We start from the raw sequence: 9,026 nt of genomic DNA, 5'->3' as shown, positions 1-9,026 counted from the left end.
AAAAAGACATTAAGACTGGAATGTCAGGTAGTTATTTATCGCTTTGACATCTGATGGGAGGGTGTTCCACAGGGCAGGCGCCACTACCGAGAAGGCCCTCTGCCTGGTTCCCTGTAGTTTTGCTTCTCGCAATGAGGGAACCGCCAGAAGGCCCTCGGCGCTGGACCTCAGCGTCCGGGCAGAACGATGGGGGTGGAGACGCTCCTTCAGGTATACTGGGCCGAGGCCGTTTAGGGCTTTAAAGGTCAACACCAGCACTTTGAATTGTGCTCGGAAACGTACTGGGAGCCAACGTAGGTCTTTTAAGACCAGTGTTATGTGGTCTCGGCGGCCGCCCCCAGTCACCAGTCTAGCTGCCGCATTCTGGATTAGTTGTAGTTTCCGAGTCACCTTCAAAGGTAGCCCCACGTAGAGCGTATTGCAGTAGTCCAAGCGGGAGATAACCAGAGCATGCACCACTCTGGTGAGACAGTCCGCGGGCAGGTAGGGTCTCAGCCTGCGTACCAGGTGGAGTTGGTAGACAGCTGCCCTGGATACAGAATTGACCTGCGCCTCCATGGACAGCTGTGAGTCCAAAATGACTCCCAGGCTGCGCACCTGGTCCTTCAGGGGCACAGTTACCCTATTCAGAACCAGGGAGTCCTCCACACCAGCCCACCCCCTGTCCCCCCAAAACAGTACTTCTGTCTTGTCAGGATTCAACCTCAATCCATTAGCCGCCATCCATCCTCCAACCGCCTCCAGGCACTCACACAGGACCTTCACCGCCTTCACTGGTTCTGATTTGAAAGAGAGGTAGAGCTGGGTATCATCTGCATATTGATGGACACCCAGTCCAAACCCCCTGATGATCTCTCCCAGCGGCTTCATATAGATGTTAAAAAGCATGGGGGAGAGGACGGAACCCTGAGGCACCCCACAAGTGAGGGCCCAGGGGTCTGAACACTCATCCCCCACCACCACTTTCTGAACACGGCCCAGGAGGAAGGAGCGAAACCACTGTATAACAGTGCCCCCAGCTCCCAGCCCTTCTAGACGGTCCAGAAGGATGTTATGGTCGATTGTATCAAAGGCCGCTGAGAGATCCAGCAGAACTAGGAAACAACTCTCACCTTTGTCCCTAGCTCGCCGGAGATCATCAACCAGCGCGACCAAGGCAGTTTCAGTCCCATGATGAGGCCTGAATCCCGATTGGAAGGGATCCAAATGGTCCGCATCCTCCAGGCGTGCCTGGAGTTGTTCAGCAACCACACGCTCAATCACCTTGCCCAAGAATGGAAGATTTGAGACTGGGCGATAGTTGGCCATACTGGCCGGGTCTAAAGATGGTTTTTTAAGAAACGGTTTAATGACCGCCTCTTTCAGCGGATCTGGGAATGTTCCTTCACAGAGAGAAGCATTCACCACCCCGCAGAGCCCATCGTCCAGCCCTTCCCGGCTTGCTTTTATTAGCCAGGATGGGCAAGGATCAAGGAGACAGGTGGTTGGTTTCACGCGTCCAAGCAGCCTGTCCACATCCTCGGGGGTAACGGATTGAAATTGATTCCATGCAACTTGACCAGACAGAGCTCTAGCACTCTCCCGCCCCAGCCCTGCTCCCAAGGTGGTGTCTAGCTCCTTCCGAATATGAGTGATTTTATCTGCAAAAAACTTTGCAAAATCGTTGCAGGAGATCTTGGGGTCTTTACAAGGCCCCGGTGGTAAAGGTGGTTCCGTTAAATTGCGAACCACCTGAAAGAGTCTCCTGCTACTATTTTCTGCAGATACAATAGAGGCGGTGAAGAAAGTCTTCTTCGCCGTCGCTATCGCCACTTGGTAGGCTCGACGTTGAGCTCTAACATGTGTCCGGTCAGATTCGGAGTTTTTTGCCACCGACGCTCTAGCCATCTCAGCGATTGTTTCATCGCCCTCAGCTCCGAAGAAAACCACGGGGCTGTCCGGGCTCCATGCAATCGGAGAGGGCGCTTCGGAGCCAGACAGTCGATAGCCCTGGTTAACTCTGCATTCCAGCGGGCCACCAGGGAATCAGCTGAAAGGCCATCAACATGGGATAAAGCATCCCCTACCACTCTCTGGAAACCATTTGGATCCATTAAGTGGCGGGGGCAGACCATCCGAATTGGTCCCACCTCCCTGCAGAGGGGAAGGGTCGCGGAGAAGTCCAGTTGCACCAGGAAGTGATCTGACCATGGCACTTCTTTTGTTTCACTTTTACTTAGTGTCAGATCACCCACGTCACTAGAGGTGAACACCAGGTCTAAGGCATGTCCATGACTATGAGTTGGGCCAAACTTATTCAGGGACAGCCCCATGGAGGCCATGCTTTCCATGAAGTCCCGAGCAGCCCCTTGTAAGGTCGTGTCGGCATGGATGTTAAAATCCCCTAGGACAACCAAACTAGGTGTCTCCAGGAGAAAATCCGCCACGACCTGAAGCAGCTCAGACAGGGAATCCTTGGTGCAGCGGGGAGGTCGGTACACCAAAAGGAATCCTGTACTGCCCCTATTGCCCAACTTCCAGAACATGCACTCAGAAAACTGGATCTTCCCAGTAGGACGCCTGGTGCAAGCTAGTGACTTCCTAAAAATCACTGCAACCCCCCCTCCCCGCCCACATGACCTGGGTTGCTGTGCGTAAGAGAAACCTGGTGGGCAAGCAGCAGCAAGGACAGGCCCATCTGCTTCCTCCAACCAGGTCTCTGTCACACATGCCAGGTCAAATCCTCCATCCACAATCAGGTCGTGGATGGCAGTGGTTTTATTCATCATTGACCTGGCATTACACAGCAACACCTTCAGGTCATGTAGGTTTCCCCTGTTGATTCCAGTATCCATCCGGTCAAGGCCAGACCCGGAGGCAGGGATAGTCTTCAAAGAACGACTAAACCTGCCTCCTCGGTAATGACATGGTCTGGTCTTAGCGTAACTCCACCTCCTGCCCATGATCACCGAGATCGGATGTCCCAGTGCTTTCCCTCCTGTGGAACTTGTCCCAGCCATCATGTTGGCTGGGGCCCCACTCCCAGGCAGCCCTGATCCCGCCCCTTAAAAACAAAACACAAACTATACAGAACCAATAAAACAACAACAACAACAAAAAGGAACAGAACAATTATACTAAAATTAATCCCCAACCAAACATCCATCCCACCCACCCCCAAGAAAGGAAAAAAGGAGAAAAAGAAATGCTACAGACATTCCTGTGAATACGCCCTGGCACCCCCCTCTTTGGATGCCACTTCTCTCTCTCACGTTCACGCTCATGCACACGCACGCACACACAACCTTTGCTGAATGGCAGTGGATCTGGAGCCTCCATGCCTTCTGTGTGAGGCAAGGGCACTATCCCGAGGATGACGAGGGAAGCCAGCAGAGTCTGGGCACCTTACAAATGTCTTATGTAGGAACATCAGAGGCCTGGAGTCCAATGCCAACTTGCCCTATGTGTGTCTGAGGAAGTGGGCTCTGGCCCATGAAAGCTTCTGCCTTGATAAATTGCCTCTTTAAAAGGAGGCACATGAACTTTGTGCTCCTTTTGTTGCCCCTTGTCTGACAAGGGCTTCAGCTGCTCCCTCTGCCTCCCCAGTCAGTAAGAGAGGCCTTTGTCCCAACTGTTGGCAAGGGTGAGGGAGAAAGGCTCAACTGAAAGCTGGTTTCAGAAAACACAGGCAGGTGGGACTGGAGCAGCTGGGTCTCTGGCCTCCCTGGGCTCTGCCCAGGGGCCTCTCGCAGCAGCACAGGCAGGATTATTTCTTCACAGCTGCCCAGAGCACACAGCCCTAGTCACAGAATCCCAAACTGGAGGTAATTTTCAGAGTGGGAAGGGGCGCAACGAGTCCCCATCTATGGTTTAAGCCACATGCAGATGCTGCACAGAAGCTGTCAGTCAAGGACCCAGGTACTGACTTTTGTGCCATGGAAACAGGAAGCCCCGTCTGGTATCATGTCTGGTGATCACTTCCAGCTCAGCCTTCACACACCCAACTACACCCCACAGTTGTTCAGCCCCAAAGCTCAGAACCCCAGCTGCCTCTGTGTGCAGCGGCCACCACAAGGCTCAAGGAGCCTCTGCTGCCCAGACAGGCTGCTATTTACAAAGAATGGCACGTGGTCAGGTGCTGGAGCGGGGGGCCAGCAAGTGGAGAAAGCAGAGAGGGCAAAGGCTCTGCGTCACTCCCCAGAGAGGAGTGGGGCCAGCACTGAGGACAGCCTGCCTCTTGCACTGGGTTGGAGCTGCAAGCCCTCGACTTCTGTTCCATACAGGACTCCGCCCCAGTCACCCTTAGCAGCCTTGAACGGTTACCTCGCTGGCTGACCTTTGGACAAATGTGTGCTCCAACTTAAAATAAGGCTGCTCAAGAGGCTGTGATGGTTTGGCATCATTCAGCTTTGATAAGACAATGAGCCAAGGAGGTTTAGCCAGTGTTAGCCCTACTCTGAGTAGACCCATTGGAAATAATGGACATGACTATGGTCCATTAATTTCAATGGTGGATACAAGCCAAAGCACCAAACTGCAGAGGAAAGCCTGGATGGGGCCTGAAGACAGGAGAAAATTAGCTTAGAAGGAAGGCAAGGGATGGCAGAGGGACCAGGAGGACAGGAAAGTGCCTCAGGGCGTGTGGCTGGAGAAAGGGGGCTGCATCTCCCTTCCTTGCAAACCGCACCCAGTGAAACTGAATGTTGGGGGATTCAGGGCAGATATATTGCAACACATGGGCATAGTCAGGATTTTTGCAGGGGGGGGGGTGTTACTTGGTTGGGAGGACTTTTGTTAGGGGTGATTGGTTAGTTAGTTAAGTATTTCTATTGTTTTACTGTACTTGATGGGGTGGGACAGCTGCCCCCCTGCCCTTTGCACATGTTGCAGCCCCCCTGTCCTGTGCACATGCTGCAGCACATTGTGAAATGCTAGAATTTGCTTCTCCAGAAATGACCAGGAGCAATTTGGAGAACTGCTTTAAGCTGCGCTTTGGCAAATCCAAAAGGCTACCAATGCCTCCTGGCCACAAGAGTTGACGCCATCCGGTGCCAAAGGCAGCTGCACAAAGATTACAGAGATTTATATAAGTTGAGTGGGGGGAGAGTTGATGCTGCTACGCTGCTATGCTTGTGTGCATCTAGTTGGCCCCAGTGGCACTCTCAATGTTGGACTAGTTGGGGGGGCACCTTTGATGTCCAGCTGCAGATGCCCCCCCCAAGAAAGCTCCCTTGCCCCCGAAAGCCTAGGAAAAGCAGGTGTGGAGCCAACTGTCAAGCAGGGAGGCCAAATGCTGGCATGGAAAGCAGAGGCAAGCGGATGTCTTTGCTTGGCCAAGCATGGCAGGAAGCCGCCACCGAAGGCTACTTCCTTATGGAGGAGCCCAACTGCGGGACAGTGAGCCTGGTCCCCACCAGGAACCACCCACCCCCTGGCAGCCTGTGAAACTGTTGCAAAAAGCACAATTTGCACACCAAGACAAGCCAACCCGTGGCATAAGCCTGCCTTGCCCAGGAGAAACAGAAAGCGGCTCTTGCAGACTTTGGGGTGGGGGAACAGGCCTAGGTTGGCCCTGTGACAGGTTGGTGCCCATCAGGCACCATGTGGAATTTTGCTGCGCACTCAGCTCCCTTTTGCTGTCTTGAAGCAGCAGATGGAGCTTTGGCAGGCAAAACTGTGGGGATGGACTCTGGGGGTGCTGTCCTCTGCACAAGACCAGAGGGACCTTTTGCACAGCACTCCTCTTGGGGACATGACTGCTCTGCCAGGTCTCTTTTCAATCAGTAATCTCCTTTTTTTTATATATAAATTTTTATTGATTTTCCAACACATATTAAAAAACAATACAAGACAATACCTAAACAAACAAACATATAAACACGTATAATTTCTTAACCTCTTTTTCTTAAACCTTGTTTCAACGACTTCCCCATACCTCCCTTTTCTGCATCCCCGTTTTAAATTTTCCCAGCAACCCCTAATTTCAATACTTATAATACAATTTCTGATCTTTTTCCTCTTATCCAATTACTTATCACTTTACTTACTTATAATTCACTTTCTTTAATCCTTTTTCTCTTACCCAATTATTTAATCCTTTTTCTCTTACCCAATTATTTAATCCTTTTTCTCTTACCCAATTATTTATCACTGCAATTCTGTTTTACATTACCCATGACATTTTAGCACTCATTAATTTTACAACAGTTCTTAAGATAAACTTTAAATTTCTTCCAATCTTCTTCCACCGTCTCTTTCCCTTGGTCACGGATTCTGCCAGTCATCTCAGCCAGTCCCATATAGTCTATCACCTTTGTCTGCCATTCTTCCAGCGTGGGTAGCTCTTGTGTCTTCCAATACTTTGCTAAAAGAACTCTTGCTGCTGTTGTCGCATACATAAAAAACGTCCTATCTTTCCTTGACACCAATTGGCCTACCATGCCCAGGATAAAGGCCTCTGGTTTCTTCACGAAAGTGCATTTAAGCACCTTTTTCATTTCATTATAAATCATTTCCCAGAAGACCTTGATCCTTGGGCACGTCCACCAAAGGTGGTAGAAAGTGCCTTCCGTTTCCTTACATTTCCAGCATTTATTATTGGGCGTATGATAGATTTTTGCAAGCTTGACTGGGGTCATGTACCACCTATAGATCATTTTCATAATGTTCTCTCTTAAGGCATTACATGCCGTAAACTTTATACCGGTAGTCCATAACTGTTCCCAGTCAGCAAACATAATGTTATGACCAATGTCTTGCGCCCATTTAATCATAGCTGATTTAACCGTCTCATCCTGTGTATTCCATTTCAACAGCAAGTTATACATTCTTGACAGATTCTTAGTATTGGGTTCCAAAAGCTCTGTTTCTAATTTTGACCTCTCCACCTGGAAGCCAATTTTCCTGTCCTGTTTGAAGACTTCATTTATCTGGTAGTAATGAAGCCAGTCTCTTACTTTAGACTTCAATTTCTCATAACTCTGCAATTTCACTTTTCCCTCCTCATGCTCTATAATTTCCCAGTATTTTGGCCATTTGGATTCCATATTAAGTTTTTTCACTTCCTTAGCTTCCATTGGTGACAACCACCTGGGGGTTTTATTTTCCAGCAAATCTTTATACCGAATCCAAACATTATATAGTGCTTTCCTAACAATATGGTTTTTGAAACCTTGATGGATTTTGACCTTGTCATACCATATATATGCATGCCAGCCAAATCTGTTATTGAACCCTTCCAAATCCAAAATGTCTGTGTTTTCAAGAAGCAGCCAGTTTTTCAGCCAGCAAAAAGCCGCTGATTCATAATACAATTTTAAGTCCGGCAGGGCAAACCCCCCTCTTTCTTTTGCATCAGTTAGTATCTTAAATTTTATTCTGGGCTTTTTGCCCTGCCAGACAAATCTAGATATGTCTTTTTGCCACCTCTTGAAACAATCCGTTTTATCCACAATCTGCAATGTTTGAAACAAAAATAACATTCTCGGCAGAACATTCATCTTAATAACAGCGATTCGGCCTAACAAGGAAAGTCTCAAATTTGACCATATTTCTAGATCTTTCTTCACTTCTGTCCAACATTTCTCATAATTATCTTTAAATAGGTTCACATTCTTAGATGTCAAATTAATCCCCAGGTATTTCACCTTCTTTGCAACCATTAAACCAGTTTCACTCTGGAACTTCTCTCTTTCAGCAACTGTTAGATTTTTATCCAGTACTTTCGTTTTTTGTTTGTTCAACTTAAAACCTGCTACTTGACCAAATACTTGTATTAACTCTAAAACTCTTCTCGTACTAGTGTCTGGCTCTTGTAAAGTTAATACTAGGTCATCTGCAAACGCTCTCAATTTATATTGTTTAGCTCCGACCTGAATCCCTTTAACCAGCTGGTCCCCTCTGATCATGTTTAATAAAACCTCCAGGACAGATATAAAAAGTAATGGGGATATTGGGCACCCCTGTCGTGTCCCTTTTTCAATAGCAAATTCTTCAGTAACCACATTATTTACAATCAATTTTGCTTTTTGTTCAGAATAAATTGCACCTATACCATTCTCAAAACCTTGGCCTACCCCCATCCCTTGGAGATTCTTTTTCATAAAGCTCCAAGAAATATTGTCAAAGGCTTTCTCCGCATCCACAAATATTAATACTGCCTTAGTATTAATATTAACTTCTAATAACTCCATAATATCTATTATATTTCTCACATTGTCTGACAGATGTCTTCCTGGAAGAAAGCCTGCTTGGTCTTTGTGAATCTCCCCCACCAAAACTCTTTTCAGTCTTTTTGCCAAAATGTCTGCAAAAATTTTGTAATCCACATTAAGTAGTGATATAGGGCGGTAGTTCTTAATCTGGTTCTTCTCAGTCTCTGATTTTGGTATAAGTGTAATATACGCTTCTTTCCACGATTCAGGTGCCTTCTTCCCCTCTAAGATTTCGTTACAGACCTCCTTCAACGGTTGTATAAGCCATTCTTTCAAAACTTTTCAATCAGTAATCTCCAAGGCAACACGATGACCAAATGCAAAGATATGATATCAATATACACTCTTTATATAATAGGAAATAAAACCAAATAAACATGTCTTAAAAGTATTTGAAGACTATGCAAGTCTCTGAAAGAAGCAATGTATCAGATTCTTATCTGGTGAAAACAGGCTGTACAGCTTAGTTTATGAAAGTTTTCACCAGATAAGGTTTTATGTTTTCAAGAGAATCCATTAAGAGTGATATTTTGATATTTTGTGACTTTCAGAGATTCATAAGTTTTCTGTTTATGTGATTTCATACTATATAAAGAGTGTATATTGATATTGTATCATTGTCTTTGGTCATCGTGTTGCCTTGGAGATTACTGACTATTGTTTGCAACACGGGGGTTAAATTGTTAGGTCTCTTTTCAGGGCAGGTTGGCAAGCAGAGCCGGCATTCACCATGCACTGCTCTCCTTGGCAAATGCAACCCAAGCGCCTCTGTCCCCAGGACTTCTTCTTTCGGGGGACCTGTACAAACTCCTTGACAAGAGGGCAGATCCTGGA

The sequence above is a fragment of the Podarcis filfolensis genome (assembly GCF_964270895.1).
Source record: "Podarcis filfolensis genome assembly, chromosome: 18".
Classification (NCBI taxonomy): domain Eukaryota; kingdom Metazoa; phylum Chordata; class Lepidosauria; order Squamata; family Lacertidae; genus Podarcis; species Podarcis filfolensis.
Note: the sequence above shows the minus strand (reverse complement) of the source record.